We start from the raw sequence: 19,449 nt of genomic DNA on the forward strand, positions 1-19,449 counted from the left end.
TTATACCATTATCTAAAGTAGCCAAGCAGTCTTCCATTTTATGTGACTGGACAGTCCTGGAGCTGCATGTGGGTTGTGAGTACCAAAGCAGATGCTTCATGTAGTCCTGATGGTGGAACATACAATAGCTTGCATTAGCAAATTGCTGGGCTAAATAATCCAAAAGTTCAGTAGCCACAAATCTCTTGTTTTCCTGTTAACTTGTAATCCAGTTGCAAGAAATCATTGGAGCGCTTTCCCAGAATCCTAATTTGCAGCTCTTCCTTCTCCATGAAAAAAAAAAAAAAAAAAAAAAAAAAATCAGAATTTGAAGATTCTAAATGTAAATTCTAGAAGAAAAAATGGAGGGGGTGGGAGGGGTTTGAAAGGCAGAAATTATTTTTGGTTTTTAATGAAACATAAAGAAAGCAAGTTGTCTTTTAGCATCTTTAGCTTTTAAACTTTATTTTTGCCTGGCTTCATAACAGGGCAGGTAAATACTACCAATCAAGTGCGTTGCTCTAATTTTTGTACACTTTAAACCTTAATCAGTCTTTATAGTGTTGCTTTCAAGTTCAGATGCAGTTATCTAGATGATTGAGATTAAATATTTGTGATTTTTTTAATTTTACATCAGCTTTTTTTTGGCTGTGTATGCTTTCTACTGCAGAAAAAAAATGTGGTCCTGGGCAAGGGCGTTGTTGTTGTTGTGGTTTTAGGGGCAGGCAATGGGACATGCAGAGAGCAAATACAGAATTTCCCAAGGGAGGAGGCAGTACAGAGTGCTCTGCCAACTCCATTGCCCTATTGCCTGTTAAAAATTACTAATTATTAATTAGTGTGGAAGAATGGATTTTCCTTTTTTTGAATAAAGGAGATTTGTTTGCAGCAAGGGAAGGGTTCTCGATTGGTGGTTTATAATGTGCTGTCCTGAACCACTGTTCTTGGAGGCTCTGGGGAGTCAGTCACTGCTTGCACAGCTTCAGGCAGCTCTGACCCTTGAGTGCCAAGGGTCTGGTCTGGGCTGAATGAAAATGAAATCTGTTTCCTTTCAAGGGATTTCTGTACTGAAGAGAGTGCTCTATTACATTTCTTCTAGAAGGCTTCCTGAAGCAGCCACTGCTGGAAATTCTGGGTTTAGGTGGGGCTTTGTGCTCAACTTTTCTGAATCTGCATTAAAAGAGCACCCCGTCTGTTCTTACTGGACATGATTAAGTGAAATGTATGTTGTCTGTGCCTTGAAAGGATAGTTACTGTTTGCTGTCTTCCAGCCTGTAGAAACGAGTAGGAATGGGATAAAACTTTTGAAAGGCAGAATCTTGCTTTGGCTGAATGGGTGGGTGTATTTAGCCATGCTGGCTTGGTTTTTACTCTGCTGTGTGTAACACTTCTGTGCCCTGTTAGCATAGTCTCTTTTACTTCTCCCTGTGGAGTAATATGCAGTACTTTTTTCCAAGATTGGCTAATCTTTATAATGGATTAATTTTGTTTTGATGAATCTTTTTGTTGTTGTTGTTTTTTTGTTTATTAATTTTTTAATTTCTTACGTTCAGTTGCAGTGACAGGGCCTTGCTTTGACATCACCCAGAAGTGATGCCTTTTGAGCTTGGTGCAGTTTGCGTGGGCCTAATACTGCTGACCAGGACATGCCACTTTTAGGGTTGCCTTCCACAGGCAAGTTCTTTCATCCTAATGTCTGGAAGACAGTCTGAAAAACATAGTTTTGTGGGTCAGATCTGTAGCTCAGGAGGCAGTGCTTCTTACCATGTCTTTTTTGTCTTATTGGCACTTGAGGGCTACAGAAAATTCATAAGATGAATGTGTCAGTACCATTTACCTGTGTCCTTGGGCATCTTTTGTACATCTGAACAAGGAGTAGTGCTGTCTAGCTGTGCACTCTTGTGTGTGGGCATTTTTTTTTTTTAAGGTTTGATATAACAATCCCTGCAAAATCAGAAGGTGCTGATGTGACGTTGTTTTTATAACATCTTAAAAACCTGTTTTTTGAAGTATCTAAAATAAGGAGTTTGTCTGTATCTCTAAGATTTGTTGAATTCTCACAGACTTCTAACTTAAGCCTTCTTAAAAATAAATGTGCAAATATTTACATTATACCTTTTCCACTGAGTGTCCTCCCACGACTCCTGCTGCATACCATCCAATCCACCTGTTACAGGATATAGTTAGTAATATGTTGACCCTCTGCTGTTATTCTATATTAGGTATGATAATAGCGTCATTTTAGCACTAATAAATCAAAAACTTGAAACTCTAGTCTCTTTCACATTTGTTTATTTAATGTCTAAATGCAGGAAAAAAGACAAGTTGTGTGCAGTTCACTGACCAACTTTTGTAGGGATTTAAAGGGACAAAACTAGAACATAAAATCCACAGTGTCTTGTTATTTGAAGTTTGAGACCTTTCTGTCAATTAGGCTTTTTTGTGTAGTAATCATAAAATCTATACAAAGGCTGCACATATAAAACTTCTTGTCCAAAACAAAGGGAACTGCATCAGTATGATAGGTAAAATAAACTTGTCTTCTTATCTTTAAGAAATTTACAAGGGGAAAGTTGATCTTCTCTTTCATTTTCCCTACCTGGTGCTGGGCTGTCAGCTTGCAGAGATTTGCTAATTGTGTAATTGATGTTTTGAATTATGCTTAATTCTGCAGAAAGCTTTCTTACTATAGAGTATTATATGATGTGTTACAGCTAAAGAAAACATTTTAAAAACTTACAAATGACTAGTAAAAATTGTCCACCAGTGATGTGGAAGAATTTGAAATCAAGAAGACTGCACTTTTGAACACAAAAATTGAAGGTTAAGCCTGGATGCTCTAACTTGCATAACTTTTAAAGACTTAAGCTCCAGGCATAAACAAAACAATCCGTCCAAGCTAGCACTTGGTGCAGATTAGAGAATCGCTTGAGGGTAACTTGCACAGTAGTGGTAGTATCATGTTGACATGTCACTGGCATCCCCTGGATCCAGAGGTCAGTAGGAAGTATTCAAAAGTAGGAGAAATTAGTGGCATGACACCATGAAAATGGTACAATATTAGGAGGTTGGTTAAAACTGAGCTTTTTGCACTGGTACTTGATTTTTTCCCGAACTCAGTTCCTCCACTGTGCAGGTGGCCAAAATGTTTGGAGGGAAATCCTTTTGCTTTTTCCTGGGAGACCCTTTGAGGAAAAAGGTTTTTGTGGCCTGCCTTACTGACAAAGCAAGTAGAGCGCCAGATAGAAAACTGCAGTGGGAAGAAGGAGTCTCTCAGATCTTTTGGAGTTCCATATTGCTTCTAGGCATCTGGGTGGTATTTGTGGCATGGGGACTTTTTGGGGAGGGATTAAAAGAGCCTTATTTTGGGCAGTATTGCCTTGCTGAGGTTTGTCTAAAATTAATCAGCTTGTGTAAGCTGTCCAGTTACTGAGTAAGCTGTCCAGTTACTAACTAGTGTTGCTGTATGAAATAGGTGTGTAACCCCTTTTGCAGCAGTTCTGTTGACACACGTGTAAAATGCTCGCAGAGGGTTGACTTCCAGAGTAGAACATGTTGGCTGTAAATATGTATTTTAAAACACAAATTAAAAATGGGGGGTTGTTACACTAATCAGATGTGCTTACTTATATTTAAGACAAATATGTTATGAGAGATTCAAGAGGGTCTTTTCTCTGTCTGCATTGTAGTGGTACTTACACAAGCAAGGCTGGGTGTGTTCTGTGCTGGTGTGTTCTCCCAGAATCATGGCTAGAGAACAGCCTACTTGGCCAACAGGGTAGCTTGGGCAGCTGTTTTTTTAATAGGAGGATTGTGTGTGTGTTCAGACATTGTTTTGGAAATGGGTTTGTTTGTTCAAATTCACCTTCAGAACTATAGCCAAAAGAAATTGGTGGCTGTTCCCTGCTCTTATGCTAAGATTCTAATGCTAAGAGAGAAACATATTTAAGCATAAAGATGACTTGGGGGAGGGAGAAAGAAAAATGGATTTATGTGTTACCTTGTCCCTTTTCCTCACTGACCTCCATGATGAGCTCTGCTTCTAGAAGGAAGCGCTCTCCTAAGGCTATATTAAGGTGTTCATGTATAATGGGACAAGAAACGTGTTGTACTGATCCCCCCAAAAGTACAGCATTTACTTGAGTCCCATGTTCTTCTCCTTGAATGTATGTGCCTATCATAGAAGAGGACTGCTTCAAGTAATTGAGAACAGAATTTACGAAGCTGGAGTTGAGGTGACTTTAGATCCTAGCAAAATGGAGTTTGGGGAGGATTTGATCTACACCTAAATGCTTGGGGTTGAATACAATCCAAAACTCAGTGCTTTCATCCTATCTACTGCAAGGTTGTTTCAGCCATCTCTGAACTGAGAACTGCAATGTAAGGAAAAGAAATGTGATTTGACTCTGTAAATGGGCATTTTTTAGGGGTATGTCTATCTCAAAGTTTCTCAGCTATTTCTTGTAATGAGATTTTCAGAATTTGCCTTGGAGACAAATGAGCTGTGTAGGGAGAAAAGGAGACATTAGTTTGTGCATATTATACTCTTTCATAGATGCTTAGCATTATCTTTCAGTGCTGCACCACTTCTTAGCAGTTAAGATCTTTCCTATTTAAAACCGTGGTTTTGAAGTTTTTTCTCCTAGAGAAGAAATGAATGTGACGTTTTTCTGCTGTCAGTGGGATGAGTTCTACCCCATTAAATATAGCTTCAGAGGTGTCTGCCAGGGTGTTCCTCCTACAGCCTTCTTGAATAAGCCAGAGTCTGCTTTCATGTATTTGAGTACCTACCGTGCTGCTCTGCTTCCTCACTCCCATCAGGATCTTGAGCTCCAGTGTCTCATGGTCACCACAAGCACAGTTGCTTTTGACTCCTGTAAGCCCAGTCAGCTGCTCTTTAGTCAATAACAGATTGAGCTGTAAAGGATAGGAAAATGTGTATTAAAACTTCCCTGAAGTGAGTGAACTTGGAAAGTTGGATTTTATATCTGAGTTGTTTTGTGGGTGTTTCCAATATTCCTGCTTAAAGAAACAGCTCTGAAAGCATTTAAATATCAGATTTGTTTGCAGATTTGCTCTCTTTAACTTATAGCTACTGTCATAGATTTACCACCTGCATTTAATAGTTTACTTCTGCTGTTTCTTTTTGCCATAATTACAGGAATTAATTGTTGACTAATTTTGTGTTTTACTTATTCTTCTCTCCCTTGTCCCCAGTGTAGTTTTGGTTTCTTGTACAGTGTCTAAGGCCATTGAAGTGTACCAGAAGAGTGCTAGGAGGGAAAATTGAAATTACTTCCTGAAATGCAGGAATGGAGGGGGAAAATGTGTAGCACCCTGCCACTCTATGTATCTTTGAATGGGTAAAATAATGTGTGTATATATTTGTATCTATGGAGGAGCAAAAATGCAAGTGTAAAACTGCAATGTTAAAATCAGGTAACTTTGATTGCCTTACTAATGCTTAGGTCTCTGACCTTTTTGAGTCACCCAGGAACACATAATTCTTCTGTTGCTGCAGAGACAGCTTTTAATGATAAGTAAGTTATGTAGATAATAGGGAGCCTGAAATATTTTGGATGTTAGACTTCAGGGAGGGTACCTAGAGTTCTCTTCTATAGGAAAGGAGGGGAAAAGGTTCAGTTTCATAAATACTGCTATAGGTTCAGTTTCATAAATGCTGCTTGTAGTTTCAGGATTTTGCTTTATGCCATGGTTTGTCTATTTTGGTTTATCCTTTTTATCTAGGTGTCTTCTGTCTACAGAGGGTAATGGCAGATATGTCACAGTAAACCTGTCTCTAATGAGGCTCTTGAATTTTTGTTCAAAGGGCCAGTAAAGTGAAATATATTTTACTGTCTTTTTTTTTCTGCTGGACTCACTTGGAGCTTAAAATGTTATCCTTTGTTACCCATGTGACAGAGCAGGTGCCTCTTTGAGGCTATGGGCTCAGGAGACTCAGAAACATTTCCAGCTGGGTTCTAAATTTCTGTTACATTAATGAAACATTGTTTTAAGTGGGACAAAACTAACTGGTGTGTGAGTGATGACTTTGGCCGGCTGAAGGCGTGAGTCCACTCATGAGAAGACTGTGTGAAAAACTCAGGAGCTGGAAAAAAAATAAATTGTTCTAATCAAAGGAGGTGGAAGTGCTGCACAGCACAAGCCAGTGGGTATGGTACTTGGGTTTTTGAAGGCAGACTTCTCACAGATGAGCTGTGTTTGCATGGAAGTTGGCTGAATATAGTGCAGGAAGAATTGGAAGCAGAATTAGACCAGACTGTTGAGGCTTTTCCAAGAATAGAAAGTAAGTGAAGTACCATTTGTATATGTGGAGCTGGGGGAAATGGGATGCTGGATTAAAGAGATCTAGCTCAGAGGTGTTGTTAGAGTTATAAGAACTTGTCAGTGGTGGGTCTTTTACCCAGATTTATATATGTAAAGGCTGTCTAATAATAAACAGTAAGCTTATAACTTAGATTGTGAAAGCTGCATGTTAGTGAGAAAAATATCTTTCCAGGTTTCTAATGTTTGTGTTGCTGAATGGAAAATTAGGTCTCTTGTGAATTGGAAGTTAAGATTCATTACCAACTCTGCATGGAAATATATTTTCTTGTCCAAATTAGTATATTTGTGTGCAAAATTGCTTTCAAGCTGTTTTAAATAAAACTTTTTATGTCAGTGGATTAATTTCTTGGTATTTTTAGAATATGGTATTTTGCCTTGAAAAGATATTCACTATTTCAGTGTTGAAGAACAAGTATCCCAAGGAGATTTGAAATAACTTTGTGGAACATTGGCAAACCTTGTAAAAGAATTTTGCTGCTTTTGCAGCAATAATTTGAACTGCAAGGCTCGTTCCTGTTGTAGGTTCTCTCCTATTCTGCAGCTGTTTTATTGAAGTAAGGGAGCTGAGAGGTGTGCTGTGAGTCATTCCTGTTAAAGTCCACTTGATCTGTCACAGCATCTCCTGTAGAGTTCTTTTTCTTCATTTTTGCTGATTAAATATTTAAACAGGAGATGGAGTTTAATAACAGAATCTTCAACCATATGATCTAGAATAAAGTAACTTTGTATTCTTACAAAAAGCACTACATGTTATATTACTTCTCTAGAGGATCATGTCCAGGTAGTTTTTAATTTTAATAAGATTAGTAGGGAATTGCCTTTTATTTTGATTTTTAATTATGCAAATAATATCATTGTCAGAAATAGAGGCTAAATCCATGTGGATTGGGATTTACTTCCAAGTAGTTACTCTTTGTTTTATCTTACAAATGTTATGCATACTTGAACTGCATATTTAAAACGGTTTACACAATTTTTATTAAGGGGTTCTTTAATTTTTCTAAGGACAAATCGCGTTTAAGATTTATCTTGCCTTGGATAGCCTGAGTAAGCACAATGGCTTCAGTAAGCTGTGGTAAATAGATAAACCAGTGGTGTTCACTAGTTTGCAGAACTGGGCATTCACTGTGATAGAAATGACACTGGCTTTATTTGATAGTTTTGATAGTTATAATATTTAATCTGATTACTGGTGAAGTCAGTCTTTATTTATGAAAAAGCTCAAAGCTTACCAAACACTTGAACATGCATTGGTTGAACTACTTGTGTGCCTGCTTTTTCTTGCTAGAAAGTTGTCCAGAAATATGCCTACCTGTATTTGTTTGCAGTATGTGGGGCTTAATTTATATCTGTGGGATGGTGCCAGAAAGCACTCTAAGATTGGTGCTCACTGACTTCTGTGACTAAACAAAAATAGATTTTAATTGTGCTATATAACAGTGGGCAGAAATCTGTGTTCAGTTTGGCTTTTTTGTTTTCTGTGCAAGGCAACCTGTGTATCCTATTTGAACAAGTACAGAACACTGGCACCTTCTCAATGCCCTATTGCAGTGGTTTTGTTCAATTTTTATCTGTATTCCAAAGCAGTGAGCCAATATTACAGCCAACATGGAGGATTAACCTCTAAAATACTGTAAATCCATTGACCTTACAGAATTAATACTTTTCTTTATACACGTGATTAAAGTCTTCCTTTTCAATGCAACTCTAATGTCTGAGATGATGATTGTTCCCTGCTAAATTCCTTAATGTCTTAGCAAAGGCTTAGATGTCAGTTTTATCCGATGCTGCCCTTAACATAAATTACTCCATCAGGAACTTAAGTGTAAACATAAAAGTAGGGAGTCCCAGCTGCCAGGTCCTGCTGGATTAAAACCTGAGTGCATTTCACGAGTTTGTAAGCTGAGGAGTTTTCAGAAAGAGAAGAAATTGAATTGAAGTGGTGTTATTTATTTAAAAGAGAAGAATAAACAGTATTTTGAAGGTGCCATTGCGCAATTTTTTAAGCTCTTGAGAGAATACTTAAGCTTTTCTGTTTAGTGGTGAACATAATTGATTCACCTTCTCATTGCACAGAACATAACTCAATTATGGTAGGAACAAACATTGTCTCCAGAGATGCAAGCTTGAGTGGATATGTGAGATCCTGGCCTCCATCCAGCAAATGATGCCATTGCTTCTCTTTCTTCTGGTGCTTCAAATCTTATACCAGAGTCTCTCTGTGGGAACTAATGCAAGCAGAGCAGAGGGTGAACTAAAGTTGTCTATTCAGTTTTAGATACCTCAATAAGGCATTGCTGTCAGTTTAAAAAGCAAGATGAAAACTTGTTTTTATTTGTGCTCTTTCAGGATGCTTGCTTGCCTACTTCTATTGGCTAAGCAGAGAGTTAAGGGTATTTTTTTTTTGGTGGTGACTTTTTTGCGTTTGGTTTCTGTTGTGTTTTTCTGCATGAACTCTGTTTTGGGACCTTTTTTCTATACTATTCCTGGTCTAGATGTATTTGACATATTTACCAGAATGGGTTTGTTGTAAGAGTCCAGTAATGAATGTGGTATTCTCTCTTGTCTTAGCACTTCAGCTGCAGGCCTGTGAGGGGTTTTGTTTGGGTGCTTTGTTGTTGTTAATTCCCAGTAGGAACCAGGTTTGAGATTCTTGACTTGAGAATACAAGTCAAGTGTTGAGGCTTGTTTCAGAAAGACTTGTGAATCTTTTAAGCAGAACAGTTACTGTCCTTTTCCATAGTACCTCTATTGTGGCTCTTAGTCTATTTTATCTGCTGAAACGAGCAGCATGGCAGAAGCATAACATAAATCAAACAAAGGCTGCAACAGACATTTTGGGATTTCTTTAATTAAAAACACAAAGCAGTGATCATGGTATAACTGAGGTCAGAAGGCATCTCTGGGTCTCAGCTGGTGTCACTTCTAACTCAGAGCAGGTCAGGTCTGGTTAGATTAGGTCATTCAAGGTTTTAATTGGTCAAGTTTGGAATTATTTCCATGGAAATGGGACAGCCTGCAGTTGAGTTTCATACCACTGATTTCAAGCCTTGAACCTGGTGTTATTGTCAACTTAGTTCATATCACTAGCTGAAGATGCTATGGGAGACCAAGCAAAAGGTGTTGCAAAAACGGCAATGAGAAATATCCACTGCTTTTCTTTTGCCTGTACCTGTGCCTAGTTGTGTCCCTTGAATACAATCAGGTTGGTTGAATGCAGTCTAAGCTCATCCCAGTCACATCCTTGTTGTTCAGGTGCCCAGAAATGGCTTCCTGGAGGACCGGCTCTGTTGTGACTTTGGTTGCGCTGGCAGCCCCCAGGTCTTGTTTCTTACAGGGGGACATGCTGTTTGCCACCCAAAGAGGATGGTGGGGCTAATGACCTCCAGACCTCTGCTCCAGCCACTGTGTCTGTGATCTCAATTCAATGCAATTGCCAGTGAACCTGGGACTGGCTACTGCAGTTTATGCTGCTGGCACCTGGAACTTCTTAAAATCTGTGCTTTCTAGCCTGCAGATCTGAGCATTGTTTCACATGTGTGGTTCCTTACTCAGACTCTTTTTAGGCTCAGTTTTTTCTCTTGAGAAATTATTTCAGAGCAGCAGCAGTCTTGTCTTGAGCATCTCATTTCAATGGGGTTTTTGTTCACTGAGGAGATAAACCTTGTATGGCTTTAGTAGGGAGCCACAGTTCTCTCATAAAACTTCTAGATCTGAATTACTGTTAAGTACAGAAGTAGTATGTTTTGGACCTGCAATAAAACATAGGGAGTGCACTGGATTAAAGATCTTATGTATCTATATACTACTGCAAGTGTATATTAGAAATACAAAATGGAAATTTTACCTGTTTTTAGGAAGTTTTAGTAAGAGCGGTAGCTGCAGGTCACTTGGCTCGAAGTGTATTTCTTCATAGAAAGAGCCAAAATACAGACAATTGTCTCCTGAAGCTATGAGTGTTCTCTGGCAGGACGTTGCTGAGCAAGAAAATTCTTAGATCTTGGAATTTTTCGTGGAAGGAAAAGTTTGGCTGGGAAAGTCTGACTTCTACATAAAATATGTTTTTAGTGTTAAAATGAAATAATTATCTGTTATTGGTGTCATTGTTATGGCCATCCGTTGAAAAGTATAAGCACTGGAAATGGAAATAGAATTGTTCCTTCTGTACCTGAGTTGAAACTTTTGAGATAGAGAAATTAGCCTTGACTATGGGGGTACTGTGATTATTCAGGATTTGTAAGCTTGCTTAAACTTGTGTTTGTATTTCTGGCAGTTTGGAAAAATTGGTTTGCCTTCATGAATGTACTTCTGGCTTCAGGGGTCAAACTTGCGAAACTGAGCATGAGTAACTTGAACAGTGCTTGTTTAGTCTATTTGTGCTGCTAGGGTTGAGATTGTAATTACATGTTCAATCCAGTGTGCCCTTCTGGAAAGGTATGTGTTGCTGTTCTGCGCGAGTCCAAACAAGTATTTGTATTCAGCTATCTGCATTCCTTCAGCCAATGTGCAGTCTTTAAAAATTAGAGACTTAAATACGCTTACCACATGAAATTAAGTAGCACAGTTAGTCTCCTCATTTGTAACAGAATATATTTAGAAATAATGTTTATAAATGCTTTGTGCATGTTTCTGTAATAGAGGAAAGTGTGAAGTATGTACTGATGTTATTGGAATTTGTTATTTGGATTTCTTACTATCTCTCAGTGGGAGGTTACTCAGGGATGTAGTAGAGTAGCTTCTGGAATCCTTTTATTTCTGTTGTCCTCTGAAGATGGGACAGAAATCTTCCAAGCATGGGATAGATGCTGCTTTTTTCTATTTCCCATGCAGAATATCAGTGTTGCTGTCCTGCTCTCCTCTGCAGAAGCTAAGGGCATGCAAGTAAGGAGGGAGCTGGGAGCTCACACCAGTCTAACTATGGTTTTTTCAGTGTTGTTCTTAATGTAGGCAAGGTAGCTCTTAAGATGCTGCATGTTGTTTAAGAAGATGGAGTCTGATTTTTCTAAAATCTGCCTGGCAGTGTGGGATAACAGTTTTCTCAATCTGAGTCCATATGTGGGTAAATTTGGTAGTGGTTGTAAAATAAAGTGGACATTGAGGCACGATTTGTTTGAGTGTGTTAAAACTTTATGAAAGTCTAAAGCAGCGCTGCTATAGGATGTATGGGGAGGAAAGTAACTGGGGCTTCTCACCTGGATAAGATGTGAAAAGCTAATAGCTTGTGCTTCTTAAAATTTGAGATTGAGCTTCAGTGTGGGGAGACTTGTGAGACACATCCCCCCCACCCCCACCCTGAGCACAAAAATGTAAATGCAGGCACAGACACCTTAATTATGTTGGTTATGGACTTTGTGCGTTCATAACATTGTTTCTGATGTCTGATGTTAAACACATGGGTGCTCTTCCTCTTCACAAACCCTGTGCCTCTGCTGTATGAGATACAACTTTCCTTACCAGCTGTAGACTGCAATGATTTAAATTTTTTTTTCTGCTGTGTATTCACTGACCAGCTACACCTAATGCTTCTTAAATGAAGCTTGGATAAAAATGTGCTCAATTAATAGATTACTGAGTGATTAAATTATGAGCTGTGGGCCAAGCCTTAGTCCTAGTCCTTGCTTAGATTTTCACCTGTAATTTCTTATGGTTCTTTCGAGTTCTGTCTTGAGCATTTTTGAGCTGTCTGTTCTGTGTGTGATAGGCTTAGATAAATCCTAAATTGCAGTGTTGATGGTAACAAACAGCTATTGTACTCTCCTCTCCAGAATGAATGTCTGCTGTGTTCTGTAATTACTCCGGGGTAAAAGAGGACACTTGAGTTCTTAAAGTAAGCTATTTTCTGCTGCTTTCCTGGGTAGCAGTCATCTAGGCTGTAGAGAGTGTTTGTGCTGTCACTTCATGCAGAAGAGCATGATACTGGTTTATTCCAGTCTACTCTTCTCCCTTTGTCTAGCAGAGTCCTTCAAGTAATGGGAGCTCATGCAAGTTTGTTTTATTGCTGGTTTGGAGAAGGTTTGTGAGGTGAAAAATGGTGTGTAGCATTGCCAATAAGAAAGCTATATTTTAACTCCTTCTGTGGCTGGGACTGACTGAATATGTGTTTTTGTCTGAATGATTCTGTCCCTTTGTCACTGGTGGGTGGTTTCATATGGAAAAGTTCTATACTTCTCCACATTGAGCATCCAGACTTCGGGCTCCCAATCATCAGTGGGTGTTGCCAGTCACTTTTTTGCTCAGTAACTGGGCAACATCATGATGGATCTGTCTTCCCAGAATCAGTTGGGATGTTCAATCCATACATTCCTTTGGTACCTTAAATCTTGGCCGTTCATTTGTGTAGTACTTGGAGCTGCAAGAGAGCATGTGGTGTGGGGAAAGGGGAGAACAGTTCTTGATAGCATTTGCAACAGCAATGTATAGGTGGGAATTTGGTTTTCTCTGCTTTGCTTCTGTGGCTTCCTTCCTGAGTTGTTACTGCTTGCAAGAACTAATGAGCGTGCATATGGTATGATGGATGCCTTACACAGACCAAAATGAATATTTCATCGCACCTCCCAAAAGATAATGTGTAGTCTGCTAAGCAGCTTTTTTTACAGCAAGCAGCTCAGCTTCCTGAAAATATCACAGCTTCCAAGTATTTTTCTCTTTGAAGAAGAGAGGGCTTGGGCTTCAGACTGAAGTGGAGAAAGTGGTGTAATCTAGTTCTTGCTCACCAACCTGGGTGGTCAGAGGTGAGCTGTAGATCTGATTTTATAATGATGCTTAGTTACTGGGGTTCTCTAACTGTATTTTTTTGATTTTTGATGGTAGTTATTTGCAGGCTTTGACAGCCTAGCAGCTAGCTTAGAGGTAAAAAATGTCTTCTGATAGAGTGCTGAATGGGAATTTTTTTTTGTTAGTTTGCTTGTTTGTTAGGAGGTGTGGGGTTCTTTTGGTTTTGTTTGTTTCTTTTTCTCCCCATCCTGGAATGTTCCTGGAAATAACATCTTTCTCATCAGACTGCTTTGTGACAGGGTGAGAACCCTGAGCGTGCACTCCCTGGCTGTGGTCTCTAATCGCAGCAGCACTGAAGTGCTGATTAGTTAGCCTGAGAAGTTACTGACTATAGGGCTGGAAATCCTGTTCCTTGAGAAATTGATGTAGTTTCAGCAAAGGTTTGAAAGAACTTTTGGTGTTCACTAGTGTATTTTCTTCTGCTTGCTTCTCCGAGAGGGGAAATATGAGGTTTGACAGGAGTGGTAGCTGATTTTTCATACATGGGTCCCTGCTTTTTCCAGATATCCAAGTGCAGGGAAGCATCATTGCTCTCCTGAGGGTGCTGACAGGAGCAGGCGCTGTAGAGTGTTCTCCATGTCACTGAGCACTGTGAAAGAGCTGTGATGGAGGTGTTGTGCTGGACAAGATCTAGTCCCTTTCCATGGGCTGGCACTGTGGAGTTGCTCCAAGTCCCTTCTGAGAGGAGGGTTGGGTATTACATTAGGCAGTTCTGATCCCTCCTGTAGAGATTAAGCTACACAGCTTTTTGTGATCAGTGTTAGAGGCAGCTGAGGTGTCATAGTGGTCCTGAGCTGCAGTTGCTGTCTCTAAAGATGCTTCTGCTTTTATTTTACGTAGTCAAAGGCTGACCCTTTCTTTTAAGGTGTATGATTCATACCTACTTTTTTTCTGTTTTGATTTTGTCCTGTAAATTAAAAAAAGGAATGGAGAAGGCTTTTTAATAAAACACAGATCATGATATCTGGATTTACATCCTCTGCAGCAAATAGCTAAGATGGCAAAGAAAGAAGGTGGGGTCTTTGAAGCAATTAAAGGACTAAAATTTTTCCATTTTATGGCTTGCACAGTAAAGTCAAAACTGGTAGTGATTGTGCATTTGTTTGCTTTGTCAGACAGCTTTCCTCTTTAAGAGATAGCAATGCAGTTGCTGCTAAGGTGGCCAGCCTGTATGGGCTTATATTTTTCCATACAGAGTATCTGCTTTATTGTGGATTTTTATAAAACCTCAAGAAAAAATATTTAAACTACTTTCAGGGAAGATTAAAGCAATTAATTTGTCTTCCTGTGGAAGAGGTAGGGCTGTATGTGTTTTTGGTGAGGGGAGGAGTGTTAACAGCTTTAGCACTTTGGTATTCTGGTGAAATAAAAGTTTGTGAGACAGTGTGTATTTTACTCTTTCAGTGAAAATCTAAAACTTCTGTATCACTTTGCAAGCAACTGAAAATCTTACTGTATATGTAATTGGTGTAATTGGTGGAAATGTAGTTTGTAAACTGTATTCTTGGAAGATAGCAGCTGTGTCAGACATGGAGCTCCTGGCCCCCCTGAGCTGCAATAAGGATTTAGACTGCATATAGGATACAAAAATGCTATTTTTATGTAACATGCCAGTGAAAACAAGGATATCCTTTTCCTTTACTATTTTTCTTTTGCTTTTCAAAGGCAATATTTGGGGTTTCAAGTCTTGAGTTGCTGGCAGAAGGGAATGAGAAACCATCTTGGTATTGCCCCTAAATTTGAGGCTTTTTAGATATCCATTTTATTCCTGTGATGGTGTTCCACTGTCAGAGTGTTTGGCAGGTTGTAGATCTTCATTTCTCAAAAGTGTATGTCCTATCCCTGTATTTCCATCTTTACTTGAGCATTCAGCAAAGGCTTTGAGGTGTAACCAGCTTCCTTGCATGACATGTCTCCAGTGCTCTGTTTTGCCCACATTGGAATCTCATTAACTTTCATGCAGGTTTAGGAAATTATTTATGCTTCGTGAAGGCTTCAGGTGCCACTGATAAACTCTTTCTCATGCTTCAGCTGTTGGACTTTGTGTAGACTAAGGGAGATTTTTGTCCTAAAACGAGAGGAGGAGTTGCTGCATGATTTCTGGCTGAACACTTAATGCAGTCTTACAAAATGAGTGAGCTTGAAGTGTGTTTATTGTGGAAGAGGGTCCCTTGGTGTTTATTATTAAAGACAGATTTTAGTCTAGTTTTCTTTGCTGTAAAAAAAGAAAGTCACTTGCAGGCTTCAGACGAATGATTTTTTTTGAACAAGATTTTTTTCTAAGCTAGGCAGTTTCAGGCTATTCCTGGTTTTTTATTGCTTCTGCTGTTTGAAATGAGACCTTTCATTTGTAGCTAAAAAATCTATTGTAGGGATTTTTAGAGTGTGAAAGGGCTTGAGATTTGGAAGAAGAGGAATTGTCTCACTGTCTCAAATCTTTCAGGCAAATTGAAAAATACAGGCAGGGAGCAGTTGATTCCAGCCCTCTATAAGACAGGAGGGCCTGATGAAGTTACAGTGTGGGTTTTTTTTGTGTTGTGTATAGTGTACTACTCAGCAGAACTTCCAGAAGTAGTTTTCTTTGTACACAAACCTGGGAAAGCACTAATGTCTGAACCAGAGTGAGAGTGGATTACACTTCAGAATGTAACTGCACTTGCTCTGACACATGAAATGAATAGATTGTATGGTTCTGGCCTTGTTAAGTAATTGTGTGGTTTCTCTCCAAATATAGCTGCTTAAATTAAAAAATAGAATAGGATTGCATTGAGAGATTTAGTAATGAAATAATGAAAAAGAGAAGGAATGCAGGGAAAAATCACTCTTTTCAGCTTCTCTGCAGCTCTTCAGTGAGAAAGAATGGTATTCCATGTCCCTGGGAATTCTTACTAGTGTGTGCTCTTGCTAAGTTAGCAGTCAAAGAATAATGGGGAACTCTTGTAATTGGTACCTTTCCTATTTAGGCTTACAAAGACTGGTGACAGGTTTTTAAATTAAATTGCAAACCCACGTCTGAATGTTTTTAAAGAACTCGTTAGTACCACAGGCTGCTGGAATACTGGTTTCTCTTGTAAAGATGAAGTTTTGCCAACAATGATGTATTGACTGCTATGCAGAGAGTCCTTAAGATTTTGTTTTATGAGGAAGGTGAGAGAAACTTGGATAGATCTCAGCAAAATCTTTATCAGGGAGTGGAGAAAATATGAGAGAATTCTTCCTAATTTTCTCCCTGTTGTTAGATTTAAGATCAGTTTTCCTTCTGTACCAAATAGTTGTTTCAGCTTTTGTTATGACACAATATGAAGAGCAGATTTTGCTGAACTTGCCAACATAACTAAGCCAATATTGGTCAAATTCTTAAGCTGCTTCTTATTTAATTTTCTGTTGCTTACTGGGAGACTGCTGTGATACTGAGAAGGAAAAAACTTTAGTGAGCTGACCAGGATTAGAGAGTTGAAAGAGTAACTTTTTACAGGCCTGAAAATGTTGGGACTTAAAAGATATATACTTGATATTCCTTTTTCACTTTGCAATTATATTTCACTTACAGAATATGAAAATATGTCAGAGCTTGCTTGTTGTTCTAGTCAAACTATGCTTTAGTCCGAGAAAGTACATTAATGTGTTTTAATTTCTGAAACTTTGAACTACTTTGGTAAGGCAGAGAAGTATTGTGAAACTAGAAGATTATGGTTGCTAGTCCTCTTCCAGTTGTACATGGAACTTTTCAGACATGTCTAGAGATGGTTTCTTCTCATTCAAGCCATAGAGCTCATACATAAGCTTTGTGCAGGTGAGATTCTCTCTTGTCATTTCACGAGGTTTTGTTTTTCCTATGTGCCTCTTCATTCTGTGTTCAGGCCAGCCATCTTTTGCTGAAACTGTTACATGTTGCCAAACGATAGCTCCAAGCAGATGACAAGAGGTGAGAGAGACCTTTTCTTGCTTTGAATTATTCAGTAGTGGCCTCTAGTTGACATTTCTAATATTAAGCTTTCATAGAGGCTTCTGTCCCTTAGTAATCTGTCTGGATTGCTTGATTAGTAGACAGTATATTTTTCATGGAAGTAATAAAATAATTTAGTAGGAAACCCTGTGCATCCTTCTGTAAAAGGCTTCAGTCTGAATATCACCTACTTGCTCTGAAAGGTAAGATAACACATAGACACATACCAAACACTATTGGTATTTACTGACTAGGGAGAATCTTCATTGACCCACACCCCTCCTAGGGCAGTTTTCATCTGGGATCCTGAAGAAGCAAAGCTTCAATGACTTGTACAGAAATCCCTCTTAGTGAGCAGCAGGCTGATTACCATTACCCCCCCGGCTTCCTCTTCAGGGCTTGGTTGGCTTTTTGGCAAATAGGAGGAGATGTGATTCTCTTTGTGTGGATTTGTGTGTGTGTGTGTGTTTGCACTTTTGAGTTGAGAGGTGTATCATCATGGGCAATGCTGAAGGGAAGAAACAAACTCTTCCTTCATAATACCATCAGCCCTCTGGGAAACCATTGCTGATATGTCAGAACAGCTTTTACTGAAGGAAAAGCTTAATAAAGACACGTCGGTACTGGAGCACTGCAGCTGACTTTGTGTCTAACTTGCTTATTAATACATACAGCTTGACTTTATCTGTTGTAAATAATAAACCATGTTAGAAAAGTAGCAAGAGTCTCAAGTCAAACTTTGTTCTGTAAGATGATCAGTGTTCTTTAGTGCAAAGGTGCTGTACTGGTAGCAGATGGGGGAAACAAAGGTCGACAGTCATAGCTGGAAGACAAGGATAACTTCTGGTGTTTCCCTCATAGCAGCTGGGACTCTAGAAAGCAGGAGCACTGCAATGAAGGGTATGGAATGAAACAGACAGAAAAGATGCCTAAGCATACAAATTGCTGAGAGTTGCCACCTTTTTTTTCCTCTAAAGGGAAAATATGCCGAAGCATACAAATTGCTGAGAGTTGCCACCTTTTTTTTCCTCTGTTTTTTTTTCTTTTCCTCTACTCGCACTAAATGTACACAATTTCCATAGCACGGGAACAACACAGGCTGTGAAAGCAACTGTTACTATTTCAAGGCAGTATTTATTGAAAATGTTTTAATTTAGCTTGTTATTTGTCTCACCTAAGTTGCAGTATTTTACTTGATGAGTAAAACAGATAAAGGCTTTCTTCTCTTGTTCTGGAGACAATGGAAGTAAATGTTACTTATTTTCAATTCTGTCATCGTCGAGGGAAGTAGTCTGGTGTGCAGCGCTTTAAGCACTGTGTGTGATACCCCTCTAAATACTCCTTCAATAGCTGCTAGCAGAACAGTCTGATGCAGGTGAGGAAATTCTGCCGTGGAGACTGCAGTTTAAAACGGACCAGCCAAAGTCTGCGGCTGAAGGAACTCTTGCTATTTCTGTCAGCAGAGACTTTGCACTGTCAGGGTATCTTACAAAGCCTGAGCCACATCAAAGCTTTAAATCAGTTGGTAAAAGCTCTTGTGCTACATCAGTACTGCAGAGCCTCGTCAACTCAGTCATATGCAATACAATTGCCATCTTAATGTGTGTTGGAGTGTCATCTTCATAGACTTGAAGGTGTTTTTTCAATAACAGCATATTTTACATCTTTTAAAAGAAAATTTCATTTTAAATGTGCAGTGCTACCCAGAACTAGGCTTTGCTACTTTGTTTTCCAGTTTCCTGTTTCTCCCCTGCAAATGAATTATAGAGGTACAAGAACTGCAGAAACAGACTTGAATGTAAATTGTCACCAGAAAGAAACCAAGGCTGTCATCGAGTCCTGAGATGCCCAAGTTTCATCCAATTATGACATAAGTTGTACTAAAAATACCACTGTTGTAGTCACACTTGGAAAACTGAAACACTTGGAGAACTGAAAGGGAAGGATTTTTTTTTTTTGGAGACATGTGCATTGTGACTGTCCACCTTTTGCAAGCAAGCATAGAAGACTTTCTGTGCACATATCAGGCTTGTAATGACAAGGAAGTAGTTTGTTGAATTTATGCTTTATTTGTGGTAGAGATGCAGTGACTGCAGGCAAGAGAGTGTCTTTGTAGTTAGCTTCATAGAAACAGAGTGTGTTTATATCCTCATTTTTTATCGAGGAGCTTACTGAGTTACTTAAACAGCAGGCTTTTAGCAGTTATTTGTTTCTTGATTTCTAGATCTTTCTTTTTAATTGTACTTTGGCAAATCAAGATACCATTTATAGCATTTCTTAAGACAGTGGGAGTAGTAAAACGTCGCTGTCTGAAGGAAGGAGCTGAGCAATGAGAGATGATGAGATCCTGCTTCTGCCACTGACTCACTGTGGCCCGGGGCAAGGCTGTCTCCCTTAACTGT

General features: G+C 39.0%; 1 protein-coding gene across 1 annotated transcript in view; it reads left to right on the forward strand.

Annotated features, from left to right (window-relative positions):
- PHLPP1 (PH domain and leucine rich repeat protein phosphatase 1) overlaps positions 1-19,449 on the forward strand; it is a 136,388-nt gene that overhangs the window by 20,756 nt on the left and 96,183 nt on the right. The gene's annotated exons all lie outside the window — the stretch shown is intronic.

The sequence above is a fragment of the Pyrgilauda ruficollis genome, unplaced genomic scaffold, assembly GCF_017590135.1.
Source record: "Pyrgilauda ruficollis isolate IOZ18807 unplaced genomic scaffold, ASM1759013v1 scaffold37, whole genome shotgun sequence".
In the NCBI taxonomy this organism is placed as follows: domain Eukaryota; kingdom Metazoa; phylum Chordata; class Aves; order Passeriformes; family Passeridae; genus Pyrgilauda; species Pyrgilauda ruficollis.